The sequence below is a fragment of the Tupaia chinensis genome, unplaced genomic scaffold, assembly GCF_000334495.1.
Source record: "Tupaia chinensis unplaced genomic scaffold, TupChi_1.0 Scaffold000369_1, whole genome shotgun sequence".
Lineage (NCBI taxonomy): Eukaryota > Metazoa > Chordata > Mammalia > Scandentia > Tupaiidae > Tupaia > Tupaia belangeri.
Genome location: NW_006159866.1, coordinates 520,199 through 540,509, shown reverse-complemented (window position 1 = coordinate 540,509; position 20,311 = coordinate 520,199). Strand labels below are relative to the sequence as shown.

At 41.4% G+C, this 20,311-nt stretch overlaps 1 protein-coding gene across 8 annotated transcripts in view; it reads left to right on the top strand.

The window, feature by feature from the left end:
* The window catches only part of RABGAP1L (RAB GTPase activating protein 1 like), a 762,391-nt gene that overhangs the window by 705,642 nt on the left and 36,438 nt on the right, over positions 1-20,311 (top strand). The gene's annotated exons all lie outside the window — the stretch shown is intronic.

Here is a 20,311-nt window from a genome sequence, read left to right as displayed (position 1 = left end):
CACTCTTTCTCCTACTCTGAACTGGCTAATGTACTCTTCAGAACTCAGCTCCATCGTCATTTCTGAGAAAAACAATCAAAATTAGAGCCTTGCGTTATTACCCCTTCACTTTTACTTCTCCGTCAGATCACTTAATTAACTATAAGCACAGTATTTAAAAGTTTGTGGGGGTTTGTTGTTGTTGTTGTTGGAGACTTTTGGTATAGGGCATGTGCACTCACTGGAGAGAAAGAGAGACAGAAAGCGAGAAATCACCCCTCAGGGGGGACGACCACACCACAATCCTTTCTTCTCCAGTCTCCTCTCAGGATCTTGAACGCGCATGCACGCACACATGCCCTGTGTAAGTTTTAGGCCGCTGGATCCAGAGTTTGAACCACAGTCGATTATGTGGGAGTCCAGTGATGTAACCATTACACGTCTGCTGATCCCTGTTTTTGTCTTTTTTGTAAAGAACTATAAACTCCTTGAGGAAACAGACTGTGCATTTGTTCCTCAATGGCTATGCCTGTTACATAGTAAATAATCCATAAATACTTGCTGAATGAGTGACTAGATGTTTAAAAGTGCAGAATTGTAGAGAGAAGGGTTTCTTCCCTTGTTAAAAAGTTGATATGTAAGTGGCAATGTAGTCATCATGCAGTTTAATATTGCCGGCGATGACTCATAATCAGTTTCACTCACTGACTTTAAAGGTAGGTGAATAAGTAAAGCCTCCTCATTTCTCTCTTTCTCAGTTTTTATCCTTCTCAGATAGAACAGTATACTATAGTCAAATCTCTCGAAAGGTAGGTTCACTCAGATCGTCTTATACATTAGTCTCAAATTTCTTATAGCACAAATGTCTACAGCCTTCTTCCTACTGTATTTTCAGGAAGAGATACAGATTTACTCCAGCTCTAATTGCCAGTGACAGCAGACGTAACAGAACTCCTCAGGTTTCTTAGTGCTGTGTGATAGAAAGGCCAGCACTATCACAGTGAACTTGGCGTCTGGTGATAGTGGGCAACAGTGTCCTACTTGGCTTCCCGTTATTTTTTCTCTCTTGTCTCATTGTCTAGTTTTAAATAAACTTAATTGACTCTTTCTGAATGCACAGCTGTATCAGCTTTCTGTGGCCCAAGTTTGGAACTGCATCTGGTTAATCTACTCCCTACCGTCATACTAATACCATTCAACATGTAACCAGGTTTATTGTGTTACATACCATTTTACAGTCACAGTCTTCATCATTTGACAGTCATTTAAACATTGTAGTTTCCAAACACTGTACTTAATCTTTAAGGGATAAATGTCTTTTTTTTTTTTTTTAAGAGGTTTTTGCTATAGGGCATGTGCTCTTGTCAGGAAGACAGAGACAGAGAGACAGACAGAGAGACAGAAAGCAAGAAATTACCCGTCACCCACTGGGTGGATGGTCACGCTGCAATCCCTTCTCCTCCATTCTTCTCTCAGGATCTTGGGCACGCATGCACAAACGCCCAGCGTGAGTTTAAGCCACCAGGTCCGGGACTTGAACCACGGTCGACTACATGGGAGTCTAGCGACATAGCCATTATGCTAACTACTGGTCCCAGGGATAAATTTCTAACCAAAAACTCATTTTGAAATGGAATTTTACTTGAGATACTATAGTGAATTTTGAGCAATTCTCCCCAAAAGAAAAGAAATAAAAAACATACAACATGGTGTACGAACTTAGGATATTATTGCATCTTAATTTTGCCAAGAGACAGACAATCAGAATTTTCATATTGTTGTCACAAACTGGGGATAAATAATATAGTGAGAGAAGAATGTTGATCACATAAAAGAAAAACAGGTTAAATGTCTTTTTCTTTCCTTCAAGTGCAGAGAGTCTGAGAAAAAAAAAAAAACAGATTTAAGAACCCCCTAAAGAAATGCTAATGATCCAGCAGTAACTATTCTATATGGGTGAAAAATGAACCCAGCGTCATGTGTACAAATCAGAGTAGACGCAGTGGGAACAGAGGAAATGAAGTATAGGAAATAATTCGAGAGGGAGGGCGGGCATTCTAAACTAGATTGAGGCCTCTAATGCTGTTCCAGTCCAGTGCTGACCAATGCAGATATCTTAAAGTGATTTGCTTTAGGGTGTAAATCTTCTGGGTGGTTTATGCCCTCATGGTTCCCCTCCCCCGCAGAAGACTGCAAGAGGCGAAAATACACCATTTCAGTCTGTCCCTTCTTAAGACTTTATGTAATTTTTTAAAAAGGTTTTAATTATTGTTATTATTTTTTAAATTTGCTATAGGGTATGTGCACTCATAAGAGGCAGGGATGGGGGGGTGTGAGAAAGCAAGTTTCCAGGTTCAGGATTCAAACCATGATTGCCCTTAACTACCACACCACCTGCTGGCCCTGACTTTATGGAATTTTAAGCAGGTTTCTCCCTGAGTTAAATTCTTTTTTTTTTTAAGGATTATATTTTATTTAATTTTATTTATTGTCATTTTACTTTTTATTTTTTTGAAGTTGACCAGAAACAGAGAGAAGGAAAGTAAGAAAGCAAGCTGCTAGGTCCAAGACTCAAACTGTGGTCAGCCATGTGGGAGTCCAACCACCTTAACCACCACGCCACCTGCCAGCCCTTCTTCCTGAGTTAAATATTTTTTTAGAGTTTTTTTTGCTATAGGGCGCGTGCGCTCGCCAGACAGACAGAGAGAGCCAGAGAGACAGAAAGTGAGAAATCATCCCCCGGGGGGATGGCCACGCCACAATCCCTTCTCCTCTGTTCCCCTCTTGGGATCTTGGACACGCACGCACATGTGCCCTGCGTGAGTTTTAAGCCACTGGGTCCGGGACTCGAACCGTAGTCGACTACGTGGGAGTCCAGCGACATAGCCATTACGCTAACTGCTGGTCCCCCTCCTGAGTTAAATTTTTAATTCAACTACTCCAGAGGCTATTTGACCTCTTTTTTCCTTTCTTCCCTAGCTTGTCCAGAAAGATCAGGGTGAAGGTGTTTTTGTTCTTATGTTTTTGTTTTGTTTTTGTTTTAACTTCTGCTTTATGCTGGATAGAATTGGCCTGTATCCTAGATTCATTATCTCCCAGTCAGGTATTAAAGCAAGTTTCTTCATCGTTGACTTGATTAGCTCAGTTAGTTGCAGCAGGCTACTGATGAGGTCCTGGGTTTGAGAGCTGTTTGTGCTGGCTGGGTGACAGGGTAGATGATAGACATGTAACATATTATGGTGAGGCTTTAGCTTTGATGTCAAAAAGGCCTGTTGGGTGCTAGCCTGCAGTGCAGTAGTTAAGACCTGTGTGGAGGAAGCCAGATCTCACATGGCTTAACAGGATTCAGTCTGCTTAAAAAACATGCTGAGCACACACGTGTGCCTAGGATTCTTACAGGATGGATACTGGAAGAGAAAGGAATGTGGTATGACCAGGCTTTCTTGGGGGCTAGGGGTGTTCGTTTTCACGCATTCTCTTTCTCTCTCTCCTGCACACATGTGTATATTCTATCATTGAAAAACAGGACTGTTTGGGGCCAGCTGGTAGCACAGTGTTTGGGTGACTGGATCCCACATGGCTGACTGCGCCATTGAGTCCCAGACTCAGCAGCTTGAAAACACTCACATGGTGGGCATGTGTGCTTGTGTGCTTGTCCCAAAGGGAGAGAGATCGAGAAGGGTTTACAGCATGGCCATCTCCCATGTTGAGTGCTTTCTCCTCTCTCTCTCTCTTTGTGAGCGCATGCACAGACGTAATTAAAAAACAAAACAGCAAAGAAACCCAAAACAGGCCTTTCAGGTTTGTCTTTGTTATGATCCCTGTTCATGTCAGTCTTTCAAACAGTTTACACGATTTATAAAATGGGTCTAGTATCACCTAGCTCATCCTTGAGGTATTAAGTAATAAAATATGTCAAGAAATAAAATGCAAGCACCCAGCGCTATGGCTTCCATTATGCATTCAGTAAAAGATATGGTCATCGGAATTGTTTTACCCTTGTACACAACATAAAAAAATTGAAGTCCTGCATAAGAGGTTTATATCAGTTACTTTATAAAGTTACACAGCTGTTATTTGGCAGAGGTTTCAAGTACAAACCTGTTTAACTCCTAAATCACTCTACATACAATATTGAAGTAAAACTATTACTTAAATGATTATTATTGAAGAGTATAGTTTTTTTCCTTTAAAATTTGACTTTTTCCTTATATCCAAACTGCTTATATAAATAGATTCTTGAACTATTTTAGAAAATTAAAAATAGGCAGTCCTTCTTGATCATACAGATTTATCCCCTCTTAAAGTTTATTTATGAAATTGGTTGTTTGAAGCTCAGAGTGAATATTCCCTTAGAAACGGGTGGTCCTTGAGAAGAAGACTCCATTGCAACTGAGAACTAGTGTTTTCAGGGAATAAGAGAAAGGAAGATTATCTACTGGTAATTCAGCCTCCAGTTCTCAGTCTCAAGTAGAGAGGCAAGAGGCAGGCCTTCAGAAGAAGACTCCTCCATTGCAGCTGAGAACTAGTGCAAGCACCACACAGTTTTTGTTTTTTGTTTTTAAAATATAGGTATACTTTTGGGACCAGCACTTAGCATAATGGTTATGTCACTGGACTCCCACGTAGTCGACCGTGGTTCGAGTCCCAGACCGCTGGCTTAAACTCACGCTGGGCATGTGTGTGTGCATACCCAAGATCCTGAGAGGAAAATGGAAGAGAAGGGATTGCGGTGTGGCCATCCCCCCCAGGGGGGTGATTGCTCGCTTTCTGTCTTTCTGGCGAGCACACGCGCCCTATAGCAAAAACCTCTCCAAAAAAAAAAAGGGAAAAAAAAAGAAAGTGTGTGTGTATATATATATACACACACACCCTTTTTTTCTTCTTTTTCTCTCTTTTTCCCTCTTCTTTTCCTCTTTCTCTGTTTTCTTATTCTTTTTCTTTTACCTCATCACTTTGCTGCTCAATCTTCATTCACTGAGTGTCTACATGGATCTAAGAGAACCATAGCCAAACATCTAAATACTATTAGGGTAAACATATTCCTCAATACCCACTGAATATGCTACACAAAGGGATAAAAACAGAACAGCAAAGAGATTGCAGATCACCAACTCCTGCACACCCCTGAACTATCAGACTGAACTTCTAGAAATTAGGAAGAATCGTATAACCCATCAGATGACTCGAAATCACCGCAAAGCCACAATAAATATGAGAAACCAAGATAATTCCTACCCCCCAAGGGAAAAGAATAACTCCTCTTCATTCACAGGCAGTTCAATGGAAATGTCTGATAAAGAATTTAGAATATTCATAGTGACAAAGTTAACAGGGATGCCAGACAAGACAGTCAACTCTAGAAGAGGCAGGAGAATAGAGCCGAGGAGTTCCAGGAGATGAGGAAGTTCTTGCACAATCTGAAAGAGGAAATACATATCATAAAGAATCAAATAGAACTGTTAGAGATGAAGGCTGTAATAGGAAATCAAAACCTCCTTTGAAAGTGTTAAAAGCAGACTAGATCATACAGAAGATCAAATCTCAGATGTAGAAAACAGAATCGTTGGCCTAGAAAAATCCACCACAAAGACTGAGAAAATAGTCCGAAAAAATGAGAATAATATATGATAAATACTACATACCATCAAACATCCAAACATCTGGATAATTGGTATCCCAGAATGTGAAGAGACTGATAAGGGCATTGATACTCTATTCCATGAAATCCTGGAAGAAGACTTTTCAAACCTAGAGAGGCATTTAAAGATCTGGACCCAAGAAATACATAGGACCCCAAATAGAATCAATCCCAGAAGATCTTCTCCAAGACACATTATAGCCAGATTGACCAAAACCATAGACAAAGACAAGATACTCAGACTGGCAAGAGAGAAACCACAAGTTACCTGTAAAGGCTAACCCATCAAGCTGACAGCAGATTTCTCATCGTAAACAATGTGAACAAGGAAGGAATGGGAAAATATATTCAAAGTGTTAAGTGAAAAACAATTTCAACCAAGAATACTGTACCTGGCAAGATTATCCTTTACATTGGAAGAGAAGACAAGAATAGTCTCAGCCAAACAAAACCTGAAAGAATTTACCGACACCAGACCAATTCTCCAAGAAGTTCTGAAGGAAGTGTTGTATCAGGAAAACAAAAGCCAGACACACAAAACTAAGAGTTAAAAAACATCTAAGAAAATGGCCAGCTTAATGGTAGGGACATGTCCAGTGTTGAATATTATCTTCTAGAATTTAAACGGAAAGCTTAGAACACAACAGAAGTTAGATTAAGTACATGAGACTAAGCTGATGAAACAGAATTTTATGACTTTTGACTAAAACAGTACTGATCTTTTTCTATGCTGTGTAGTAGCAACGTAGTCCAGAGATAAGGATTTTTGTCCTCTCTGGAATTGCCAACAGATCCAGGTAACTACTATTTGAACAGAATCCTAACCTGCTTCCTGGCTTTAAGTCTTAAGCAAAGTTCTCTTAACATTTTTACATTTTGATCTATTAAAGCTAAAACTGCCTTTCTTGAAATTAAAAAAAAATAAATAAGTAAAAGAAGAAAAAAAAAAAAGAAAAAAACTGGTGGTTCTCATCTCTGGCCAGTTCCTCAAAGCATCTCTTGCCCATCTATTTCTCCTTCCCTACTGGTACTCGATGTTTTAGTGCAGTGGTTTTTAAATGAAATTGTGTGAGAATTGCCAGAGGAGCTTTGTAAACACACAGATTCCCGACCACACCTCAGAGTTCTTGATTTAAAATCTTAAGATGACCTGCTAGATCCACCCCAGGAGGAGGAGGCAGGACAGACTTGACGTGTTGGAGGAACTAATAGAAGTCCAGTATGGCTAAAGCAGAGGAGACTAGTTGTCTCTAAATACTTATCTGTGCATCAGTGTCAATGAAAGTCATTTGAATCCATACCTCTAAGATAAGTAAGTATATTCTTTTTTTTTGGAGAGGTTTTTGCTATAGGGCGTGTGCACTTGCCAGAAAGAGAGAGACAGAGAGACAGAAAGTGAGAAATCACCCCCCAGGGGGGATGGCCATGACGCAATCCCTTCTCCTCCATTCTCCTCTTGGGATCTTGGGCACGCAAGCACATGCACCTGGTGTGAGTTTAAGCCACTAGGTCCGGGACTCAAACTGCAGTCGGCTATATGGGAGTCCAGTGACATAGCTATTATGCTAACTGTTTGGTCCCAGTATATTGTTGGAGGAACTAATAGAAGTCCAGTATGGCTAAAGCAGAGGAGACTAGTTGTCTCTAAATACTTATCTGTGCATCAGTGTCAATGAAAGTCATTTGAATCCATACCTCTAAGATAAGTAAGTATATTCTTTTTTTTTTGGAGAGGTTTTTGCTATAGGGCGTGTGCACTTGCCAGAAAGAGAGAGACAGAGAGACAGAAAGTGAGAAATCACCCCCCAGGGGGGATGGCCATGACGCAATCCCTTCTCCTCCATTCTCCTCTTGGGATCTTGGGCACGCAAGCACATGCACCTGGTGTGAGTTTAAGCCACTAGGTCCGGGACTCAAACTGCAGTCGGCTATATGGGAGTCCAGTGACATAGCTATTATGCTAACTGTTTGGTCCCAGTATATTCATTTTTAAGTAAATTTTGTATCTGTACTAGAATGAGAGAGCCACAAAGATGGATATTTTTAAAAGATGGGGTTAAAAAGTAGGAAATGAATTGTAATGACCATGTTTTGCTTTTTGTACCTATTCAGATTGATTTATATACTCCTGTGATGGGTGCACCTCACTTTAGCAAATCATGGGCATAGAGGGCAAGGGGGGAAGTAGAGAGAGACCAGACCCTAAAGGGCTGGTAGAACCATGTCAGGTATTTCCCTATATATCCTAAATGCAATGGAAAGCCACTGAACATTTTTAGGAAAGGGAATGACATCAGATTTGTACGCTGAGAAAGTTATGGTGAGAAGTGTTGGAGTAACACAAGTGTGGACATGAAGGCCAGTCTGGAGTTTGTTGCAGTAGTCCTGATGAGAGGTAACTGTGACTTAAACTAGGATAGTGCCCGTGAGGTTCAAAAGAAGACAGAGAAAATGTTTTGAAGGTATACTATATAGAATCTGGTGATTCATTGCATGAGTATTTGTGGGGAAGACATCACTGGGTGGAAGATGAACAATGGAAGAACAGCAGGTTGGGGTAGGGAGAGGGGCGTGAGTCCAAGATTAAAATGCTCTGCTCAAATGTTAACCATCTAAATGATATAACGTTAACAGTTGTATATGTACGTTGAGCTCGGTAGAAGTTCTGGACTAGAAACTATTGGGTTGTCAGGAAAGTTATGACAACTTAATATATTTAGGAGTTGTCAACATCTAAATAGTATGGAAATTTCTCTACCTCCAGATATTATTTATTGATTCGAGAAAAAGCTCTAGAGCAGAACTGCAAAGACATTGCAGGAGTTCCCCACAAACACAAATCATATATAAGAGATTTTAGGACTAGAAGGAAGGACTTAGATGTAATAGATTAGAAGATTCTATAAAATGCAGGGATCTCCTAACATTGCCTCAGCACTGGGGCGACAGCTCCTAGTAGAATGTGGTGAAGAAAGTAGAAATTAATATTTCAGAAGCTTCCATAGACATGTTGATGAACACCCTACATTTTTTTTAAAGAATTATTTTTATGTAACTTTATTTATTTTAATTTGACCAGAGAGGGACAGAATGAGAGAGGGAAAGTGAGAGAGCAAGCCATCAGGTCAGGGACTCAAACTGCAGTGAGCCATGTGGGAGTCCAGCGCCCTTAACTACCATGCCACCTGCCAGCCCTGAGCACCCTACGTTTTGAAGTGAGCCAGGTAGGTACCTGTCACAGATGCATGCACCATTAAGCCTGAGGAATTGGGAAAACTAGACATGTCAGATGAGATGAAAGCAAGTGCAGGACTATAGGTGATATGTTAATGTGAATTCAGGAAAAGAATGCCTAGCCCTGTGGGACCTGCAGTTAGTGTAATGGCTATGTCGCTGGACTCCCATGTAGTCAACCGCGGTTCAAGTCCCAAACCCAGTGGCTTAAACTCATGCCGGGCGTGTGTGCATGTGTGCCCGGATCCTAAGAGGACCAGAGAGGGACAGAATGAGAGAGGGAAAGTGAGAGAGCAAGCCATCAGGTCAGGGACTCAAACTGCAGTGAGCCATGTGGGAGTCCAGCGCCCTTAACTACCATGCCACCTGCCAGCCCTGAGCACCCTACGTTTTGAAGTGAGCCAGGTAGGTACCTGTCACAGATGCATGCACCATTAAGCCTGAGGAATTGGGAAAACTAGACATGTCAGATGAGATGAAAGCAAGTGCAGGACTATAGGTGATATGTTAATGTGAATTCAGGAAAAGAATGCCTAGCCCTGTGGGACCTGCAGTTAGTGTAATGGCTATGTCGCTGGACTCCCATGTAGTCAACCGCGGTTCAAGTCCCAAACCCAGTGGCTTAAACTCATGCCGGGCGTGGGTGCATGTGTGCCCGGATCCTAAGAGGAGAATGGAGGAGAAGGGATTGCGGCGTGGCCATCCCCCCCCGGGGGAGTGATTTCTGGCTTCTAACTCTCTGTCTCTCTCAGTCTTTCTGGTGAGCACACGCACTCTATAGCAAAAACCTCTCCAAAAAAAAAAAAAGCCTAGCCCTTGCTGTCTGTAAGCCTTGGGAGTGTTGCAGATGTGACAAGAAGTGAGTGTGTTCCTTGTTCCCGCCCCTGAAACTGCTGTGCTCCTTAAGGGTTTTCAAAAGTTCATAGAAAAATAGAATTAAAGTACAAATTTATTTTGGTACAAAGAAGAAATTTGAAATCCATCCTATTTTTCTTAATACACATTGTCCATGAACTTTTTGAAGAGCCCTTGCACAGACTAATAATCATTAATAGGCCCTCATGTTCCCTGAAGGTTTTTTCCCCTAGTCCCATGGGGTAAAATATGTGTCTAATTTCCACCCTCACCTCCTCCTCATGCTCAAAGCTCAAAAAGGGTCAAGTAGTTTCTTTTGCTGTTCACTGTGACGATCGGGTGAAGTCTGTGGGTAATGGTTCTTCTGCGATGTCTTCTCTTTTTTTTGGGGGGTAGAGATTTTCGCTATAGGGCTTGCCAGACAGAGAGAGACATAGAGACAGAAAGCGAGAAATCACCCCCCCCGGGGGGGGTGGTCACGCCACAATCCCTTCTCCTCCATTCTCCTCTCGGGATCTTGGGCACACACGCACACGCGCCCGGCGTGAGTTTTAAGCCACCGGGTCCAGGACTCAAACCACGGTCGACTACATGGGAGTCCAGCGACATAGCTATTATGCTAACTGCTGGTTCCCTGCGATGTCTTCTCTTGATACTTTCCTGTGTCGCCCCTCCCAAGTCTCTTCCGCCACTGCAGTCCAGCTGTTAGAATTTCAGCTGCACTGATGGGAATGTCCAGGTCTCGGTACGTCCTTACAGAAGTGACCATGACTTTGACTTGGAAACCTTCAGGCTTCCCTAAATTTCCAAGGAACGTAATACTCTACTTTGTGTCAGTTTTTTCGCTGTGAAATGACTAGTATATTATATGGAATAGTGTACATTCTTCTGGCAAATTACCTGACGTGAGCATGAACAGAATATAGTAGTTAGTACCTATGACTTAGTATAGTAATGCTTTTAGGGATTCGAACTCTGTCCACTAGGAGTCTCTTTTTATTTTTAAATAATTATTTATTTTTATTTATCATTATTATTATTATTATTTAATTTGCTATAGGGCACATGCACTTACCAGAGAGAGACAGAAAGAAAGAGAAAGTGAGAAAGCAAGTCACTGGTCCTGGAATGGAACCATGGTCAACCCTAACTACCACGCTACCTGCTCACCCCAGGAATGTTTATTTTGAAAAATACTGATATTAATATTATCAATTCAGCTTTTGTTTTTGTTTGTATGTTTGAATAAATGATTTACTTTATTAGGACTTGCATCCATCAATACATATTTTTGTATCTTTATTTCTGAAATAGAGAAACATATTAATCAGGCTCTGAAAAACAGCTCTTACAAGTGTCTGGCCCCATGTTAAAATTGAACACAAGGGAAATAGAAGCTTATATAAAGCAGTTAGAGTGGAAATCCTCCTCACCAAGGTCCTCTCCTTCACCTCCCCAACAAACTTCTTGATCACCCCGTACCTTTTCTGACCATCTATTATTGCACTTATGAAATTGTGTAGTACTGTCTAGATCATCAGCTTCTCCATAGATTTACTTTAGTCATCTGGCCCCAAGCAGTAGAGTGGATCTCTGTTTACCAGCTGTATGATATTGGACAAGTTACTTTAAAAAAAAAAAATCCATGTAATAGTCACAGAGTTGTTAGGTGGGTTGAATACAGATTTTTTAAAGTATTAGGAGAGGGGCAGCAGGTGGCATAGTGGTTAAGGTGCTGGACTCCCACATGGCTGATTGCAATTTGAGTCCCAGACCTGGCTGCTTGCTTTCTCTCACTCACTCACTCACTCACTCTCCATCTCTTTCTGAAATGCCAGTAGTATCTTTCTTTGAGAACATTGGTAGCTCCTAGGTTCTTTCCTCTACTTAAATTTAAAAACCAATTTTTTACAAAATTAATATAACATTCCATAAAACCGACATGCACAGAAGATCATGCCATGTATGTGCAGAGCATACACCAGGTTGAAAATCTCCACATGTACATTCTGCCATGTTGTGTCACTCTCTCTCGTGTGTTGTATAAATTTTCCTTAAGTTAACATAGTACGTGTGTTCCAAGTGTGTTACTTTAGAGTTCTATTTAGCTATCCAAAGTTTAAGATTTGTGGTGTTGAAAAGTTCTTGAACTCCTAAATGTACAAAGATTGCATTTGATAAACAGGAAGCCTAACCAAATTATATATATCTAAGAGGTTAAATAGCCTTGTTAGGAATAATGCATGTGAAACTCAGATATTACTATTTAAAATAAGACAGTGAAAGTAAAAATACAAAAACAGGATGGTAACCCTGGTACATACAATTAGTGAAATAAAGATCATTAAGCACATTTATTTTATAGTACTTTACAGCAAAAAGAATGTATATTCAGTTTATCAGAGTCTTACATAAAAATAAGAAATATACACTTTATGAGAGAAGAAGAGGGCCAGTTCCATGTCCTGATGGATGAGACAGCCAGATCTCACATGACCAATCATGTGGTTTGAGTCTCAGACCCAGTGGTCCAGGAGTGAGTAACATGCCATGCACAGGTGTGCATATGTGCCCAAAATCCCCAAAGGAGGGAGAGATGGGGGAGAAGGGATGGTGGTGTGACCATTCCCCATGGGGGTTGCTTTCTTTTCTTATTCACTCTATTTCTCTCTGGCTAGCACACATCATGCCCTCTAACATCCTAGCATCAAAAAAAGAAAAAGAGAGAGAGCGCGAGCAAGCATGGGTAATGAGGAAAGCTTGGTGCATTCTTTTTATAGTTTTGGCCTCCCTTTATCTCCCACTGAGGCCAACATGATTGATACTGGGAAAGACAAAGCAAATGAGCAGTCGTGTCTTTTCCTTTCCTGTCACTGTAGCTCACTGTTTAACACTCCCTTACCAGTCTCCCACCAGTCCCCTCTGCCTTAAACTCACTAGACTCTTTTCTTTGTATTTCTTGATAACAGTTGAATGAGACCCACTTCTATGAGTACATCACAGGGGAAGGGACTGGTAACAAGGAGTGGTGATAGTAAAACGTCCACAGCGACTTAGGATCAAAACCCATTGAGTATCATCATCAGGCAACAGGTGAAAAGGACCATTTAGTTCAGTGTCCTTCAAACTGCTGGTTGTGAAGCACGCATTTTCAAAATGGAATACAGTAAAATACGATGGAAAAGACCAGTGGACATTATACAGATCCTTAGCTGGAACTGGGTATGACTTAATACCACAAGCGGTGATATGAGAGAGAAAGTAGAAAGGGACCAAGCGCATCCACACGTTGGCTCAGGCAGGGTGGTTCTGCTGCTGCTCACTGCTGTCTAGTTTGGCATTATGATATTTATAACATAAGAGTTCATGTAAGGACAGTTTGTTTCATATTGACATTATTAGCAGCCACTTATCAAATGAAGGGAAGGGCAGGGTTTTTCTAAGTTTATTATTTTAAATTCATGGTAGAGAGTGTATACATGCAACAGACACAGAGACATACATCCACACCCTCCACAAGGCCCCATCATGCCATCATCCCTCCTCACCCAACTTCCAGTTTGTTAGGATCCTGGGCGCTGGTATGTTTAGCATTTCAGGTCAACCTGGCCATATGAAAATTTCGACCTTTTAATGAAAGTGTTAAGATTTTCCATTGAGTTTTGTCTGTAAATATTTTTGGCTCAATTAATGGTAGTTATTATTTATAATACTTTGAGTTTCCTATTGTTTCCACAAGTAACTTCAAACTTAGTGGCTTAAAAGAATATAAATTTATTATTTTACAGTTCTGTAGGTTAGAAGTGTCACTTGGGTCTCACTGGGCGAACATGGAGGTGTCAGCTGGCTGCATTTCCTTCTAAAGATCCTAAGGAGGATTCAGTTCCTTGCCTTCTCAAACTTCTAGAGGATGACCACATTCCCTTACTCATGAACCTCTGCCTCCATTTTCACAGCTAGCAATGTCAAATTTCTTTGTCCCTTTATAGCAGCCACATAGGAATCAGAAAGATTCTTTTTAAAAAATTAATTTAAAAAAATTTACATGCAATCACTGTGTGTTTATTTTATAAAAATTATTTATTTAATTCCACTTGTTACTATTTTTTAATTTGACCAGACAGAGAGAGAGAAAGAAAGGGAAAGTGAGAAAGCAAGCCACTGGGCCTGTGACTCAAACCATGGTCAGCCATTTGGGAATCCAGCACCTTTAACCACCACACCACCTGCCAGCCCATCACTATGTATTTCACATTGTACAACATTGCTTTTTCCAGCATAAACACAGTGCACATCAGTCAAGACAAAGACATTACCATCCACATTATCATTAAATGAAATAACTTTTCGTTTTTGTGTCAATTAAATATATCTTTTTCCCCCTGTAACCCTCTCTCTTTCTATTACTCACCCCCATAATACCACTATCCTTACTATCTCTAGTATATATAGTTGTCCTCCCTAGTACTATATCTTCTAAACTTTGAGTTTCTGCTATAGAGCACAGACATTTGGTGTATATATTTAGTAGGGACATACAAAGTTTGTCTTTCATAATCTGGCTTGCTTTGCTTAGTATTAAGTCTTCTATATTCATCTACTTTGTACCAAATCTCAGGGTCTCATTGTTTTTTTTGTTGTTGAGAGGTTTTTGCTATAGGGTGCGTGCGGCGCATGCTCTCATCAGACAGACAGAGACAAAGAGACAGAAAGCGAGAAATCCCCCCCCAGGGATGGCCATGCCACAATCCCTTCTCATCCATTCTCCTCTCGGGATCTTGGGCACGCACGCACATGCGCCCAGCGTGAGTTTTAAGCCACCGGGTCTGAGACGCAAACCGCGGTCGACTACGTGGGAGTCCAGCGACATAGCCATTATGCGAACTGCTGGTCCCCTGGGTCTCATTGTTTTTTTTTTTTTTATGGCTGAGTAGTATTCCATAGAGTACATATGCCGTAGTTTTTCAATCTATTCATCTATTTTTGGACATTTGGGATTCTTCTCTTTTAATAACCCCTGTGATTTCACAGGTCCTACCCAGATCATCTGAAAAACCTTCCTATCTCAGGACCAGAAGTTAGCGTAATGACTGTGTCACTGGACTCCCACGTAGTCGACCGCGGTTTGCGTCTCAGACCCGGTGGCTTAAAACTCAGGCCGGGTGTGTGTGCGTGCGTGCCCAAGATCTCAAGAGGAGAATGGAGGAGAAGAGATTGTGGCTTAGCCATCCCCCTTGGGGGGTGATTTCTCACTTTCTGCCTTTCTGTCTCTCTGTCTCTCTGTCTCTGTCTCTGGCAAGCGCACGTGACCTATAGCAAAAACCTCTCCCAAAAAAAAGCTTCCTATCTCAAAGTCTTTACCCTTCATCACATCTGCAGAATCCACTTTGCCCTGTTAGATAACATATTCACAGTTTCTGGGGATTAGAATGGAGACATTTATTCTGCATACCATGGTTGTCTATATTGACTCTTATTTATTTATTTATTTTGCTATAGAGCATGTGTACTAATCAGTAAAAGAGAGAAAGAAAGGGAGAAAACACCCCTTGGGGGGATGACTGCACCACAATCCCTTCTCTTCCATTTTTCTCTTGGCATTTTGGAGATACATGCACTCAGTGTGATTTTCAAGCTACTGGGCCCAGGATTTGAACCTCAGCCATGTGGGATCCAGCCACTTTAAACCATGTCTCCAGATGGTCCCAGCTCATGCTTTAGAAATAAGTTTGTGTTGGGTGCCAGCAGTTGGCGTGATGGTTGGGGCATTGGACTCCCACATGGCTGGCAGTGGTCCAGAGTCCTGGACCGGGCGGCTTGCTTTCTCACTTTCCCTCTTTCTCTTGCTCTGTCCTCTGGTCAAATTAAAATAAGCACATAAATAAATAAAATAATTCTTTTAAAGAAAAAAAAAGTTTATTTTAAATAGTAAGTAAAATGTGTATAGATACGAAAAAAAATCATGAAAGTTGTATTCAAATGACAAAATTTGGGAAACTGTTCACCTAGGAGACAGCCCAGTGCCAGGAAGGAGTGGTGTGCAGGCCAGAGAGCCAGGAGAGACCCCCCAACCCAACCCCAGATGGCTCTGCAGCATCCAGCTGGCTCGTTCCAGGGCTCTTGCCACATGTGTCAGCTTCCTCATCCTAAAGAGAGGGATCTCACCAGACAGGATGTATCCAAAGGTTTCTTCAGCAACAATTTACTAATTCTGTCCAAATAGATATTTATGTTATGAATTTAAATGTCAGAGCCAAGCACAGTATGAAATAGTACAATATGTCATAAATGATTCAAACACCGAAACACTGGTTCTCTCGTCAATACTGCCTTCCCTAATGTACTTGTTAGTCAAAACTGTGGAGCTTTGGCTGACTATTTAAAGGATTGCTATCATACTCATTAAGGGTTGTCTCACTAGGGTTAGATATCCATTTTCCTTTTTTCTTCCTTTGGTTATATCAATAAATACCATTTTAAAAAAGTTGTCAGAGGGTATAGGCACTCACCAGAGAGAGACAGGGAGAGAGATGGAGAGAGAAGGAAAGTGAGAAAGCACCCCTCATTGGGGACTGGTCCTGCTAAAATTCCTTCTCTTCTATTTCTACATCCTGTTGGGATTTGGGGCACACATGCACACATGCCCACTGTGGCTTTCTTTTTGCCTTTTAAAGAATTATTTTATTCTATTCATTATTATTTTTTAAATTTGAAGAGAGAGAACGTGAGAAAGCAAGCCACCAGGTCCAAGATTCAAACCGTGGTCGGCTATGTGGAGGTCCAGTGCCTTAACCACCATACCACATGCTGGTCTCCTGCAGTAGGTTTTTCAAGATGCTGCAGCAGGGATTTGAACTGTACAGTCAGCCATGTGGGATCTGGCTCCCTTAACCACTCCGTTATGGGGCCACCCCAATAAGTACTGTTTCACAGTGATAGGTGCTTATTATGGCTACACACATTAAACACCTTAAGGTTGTTCTCAAACTTAGAAAGTGCTAGAAAAGCAGAGGATAGATAGTTGGTGGAACTGGTGATTTCTTTGTTTTTTGTTTTGTTTTGTTTTGTTTTGTTTTAATTTGCCAGAGGGGAATATGTGCTCACTGGATAGAGATGGGGAGTGGAGGGAAGCACCCTCTATGGGAGGGTCATGCCTCAGTCCCCTCTCCTTCATGTCCCTCCTTTCAGGATTTTGGAGGCTTGCTCTCTCTCTCTCTGCCTCTAGCATGTTTCTTAAGACTTCAGGTCCCCATGGTCAGCCATGTAGGATCCAGCCACTTCACACATCAGGTCATGGGCTGACCCAGGTTCGATGGTTCTTCACACATTCCTCAAATACACAATTATTTTTCATTATTAGTTTTATTGTAGGGTGTGTGCACTTGCCAGATAGACTGAGGGCGAGGTGTGTGTGAGAAATCACCCTCCTGAGGGGTTGCCACACTGATGCAGTCCTTCCTCCTCCATTTTCTTCTTGGGATTCTGGGTACATACACACATGCACCTGGTGTGATTTTTAAGCTGCTAGGTCTGGAACTTGAACCATGCTGTCAGCCATGTGGGATCCAGCACCTTAACCTCCATCCCACTTGATGGGCCCTCAAATAAACAATTACATTGACCTTATTTAACTTTAAGGGGAGTGATACCTATAGTGGTCTTGAAAAAATAAGGTTATTTCAATTCCAATAAGTCTTAGTGACTTTTCATTTTTTTCTTTCTTTCCTTCCTTTTTTAAATTTGCCAGAGGGTGTATGTGCTCACTGGGAATAGAGAGAGATAGAGAGAAGAGAGAGAGAAAGCGAGAAAGCACCTCTCTCCACGGGGAATGGTCCTGCTGCAGTCCCCTTTCCTCCATCTCTCTCTCTCCCGCTGGGATTTTGTGCATGCTTGCACATGTTGCCGGCATGTTTTTATCATGCTGCCAAGTCCGAGACCCAGACCGCAGAGTTAGCCTTGTGGGATCCCGCTCACAGAACCACTAGGCAAGCCCAACCTTTTGTTCTTTTAATTAATACTGTGTACTAAAGAGGTTATTTTGTTCCTTTTTCCAAAAAGAAAAAAATTCAAGTTTTGGTATTTTTCCTAAAATAAAATCAATTTTGTCCTGAAATACAGTTTTAAAAATGGAAAATCTCTCTATTTCCTTTGATTGCCTCATAAATAACAGGAGTTTCATAGCAGCTCTCCTGTCTCTTCCTCCTCCACCCTTTCCCCCCTTTCCCATTGTGCCAATCACAGGTGGATGCTCAGTATCACGCCACAGCACAGGATAAATAAGCTTGGAAGGTTTCCTAGCAACATACTGTTCTGGGAACCCGCTCTGTTTCCCTGAACAAGATGAAGCCAAACATCCTAGCCTCTCAGCCAGATTGGAAAGCATTAGCTTTTTGAGGGTATTTAATGCAGTAAAAGAAAATTTCACTTTGAAATGAGCTTCTTAACATAAATAACAAAATTGACTTTTAAAAAGGACACTCTTTCACAAAAACCCCACTCAGTAATGTTTAAAATGTTAAAGTATGGTTTTAGAAGAATTCTCTAGGAATAAACTTGCAATATGCAATTCAGTTATTGGTGAATGCGTGCATTTTAGAACCATGGAGAAAATACTTCCACACAGGATGATACTCACTGCTACCCAGTGGTATGGAATTCCAGTTCAGAAAACACTGAACTACTTCCCACGGGGTAGGTGAATGGCTGCTGGGGTAGGTGCCCTTCTCACAGTACCTTTAGCTGCTCCCTTGACCCTGCTCCTGGGGATACATTTAAGACACTTTGTCACTGCTTCAAACACTGAGACTTCTTTCCTTTATTTCCTCAGCTCCACTGGCTATTTCAGTGCTAGTAATTGCCACTTCATCTTGAAAGTCTATTTTTGGTTCTCTGAGTATATATGATTAATGCATATAGAGAAAATAAAACTAAGGAAGCCGAGGCTGCTGTCAAATCAAGAGAAATGGTGCCTTGTTCTCTTCGGGAAAGATCAGGCGATCTTTCCCATGCTTATCTAATGATCCGTGAGGCCGCATGTTTGGCAGGTGGCACCTTCCTTTCTGCTGCGCTCCAGTTGGTCACAGTGTACGCTCCAGTTGGTCACAGTGTACGGCTGAAGGTCTCTGGAGGTGGAGTAATAAAGGATCCGTGTTTCTCATGACAGAATTCAGCTGTGCTTTTGCAATTCAGTTACACCCTGGGAAATGTCCTTACTTCTTGTTCAACTGGTGAGACAATCCCCCGTCAACCAGATGAACATTCTCATAATGCGGTAAACGAATGTCTTGCGTTGCCTGTCAGGTTTGCAGAGCTTGTGCAACTTCCCAGTATGGGCAGAAGCAGATCTTTTAAGTACTTCCCAGTGCCGCTGTTGGGAAAAGCAAAATAGTTAGAATAAGACAGGGAATGACACTGGGTGTCTTTATTTTTTATTTAACAAATTGCCCAGATTCCAGACAATTGAAATTGTCTTTTCCCCAGAAAACTGTAAGTTCATTTTACTTGAGCCCTTTCTGTTGTCTTCTCTCACGCATGTATGTAAAGTTTCTAAATACAGCATGTGTTGCTTAACACCAGGGATGCATTGTGAGAAATGCGTCATCAGGTGATTTTGTCATTGTGTGAATGTTGAGTGTATCTACACAAACCTAGATGGTATCACCCACTACACAGCCTCTATGGTGCAGCCTGTATGCTCCTCATGGAAACACAGTTGTATGAGGGGGGTCTATACAAAGTTCATTGAAAATGCATAGTATGAAAAAATTATGCATGGATTTCAAATATTTTTGCATGAAAATAAACTCATACTTTAGTTCCATTTTTTCATAAGTTTTTTTTGAAGTCCCCTTGTTGTATGAGGCCCCTTCAGTTGTTGACTGAAACCTCATCATAAGTCCCATGACCACCATATTTTGAATGCCACAAGAAACAATCTGTTAAAGACATAAATATGGGCTAAATAAACTTTTAAAAAAATCTTTTTCACTTTTCCCCTCCCTCTCACATTAGTTTTCTCATTAGAAAACAAAACAAAACAAAAAATTAAACTTTAGTTTGTCATATGCAACAGAGAAAGTTATAATGCATTAATTTTTTTTAAGGAGAGATTTTTGCTACAGGGTGTGTGCACCCACCAGAGAGACAGAGAGAAAGTGAGAAATCACCCCCCTAGAGGGGATGGTACTTCTGCTCTATTCTCTGGGGATTTGGGGCACTCACTCTGGCAAGCCCTGTGTGAGTATCAAGACACTGGGTCCAGGACTTGAACCAACCATGATCAGTCATCTGGGAGTCCAGTACCCCAATCACTACATCATCTGCTGACTCTTCATAATACATTAATTTTGATATAATAGTTTAAAGAACAATTTAGGGCCAATTTGTGGTGCGCTGGTTAAGGCAACTGGATCCCACATGACCAACTGCCGTGGCTTGGAAAAACACATTGGGTGCATGTGTGTGCATGCTCAAAATCCTGACAGGAGGGAAAGATGGAAGACAGGACATTGTGGCGTGACCATGCCCCATGAGGTGGGCTGCTTTCTTGCTCTTCCCCCATCTATTTCTCTGTGTCTTACAGGCAAGTGCATGTGCCCTCTG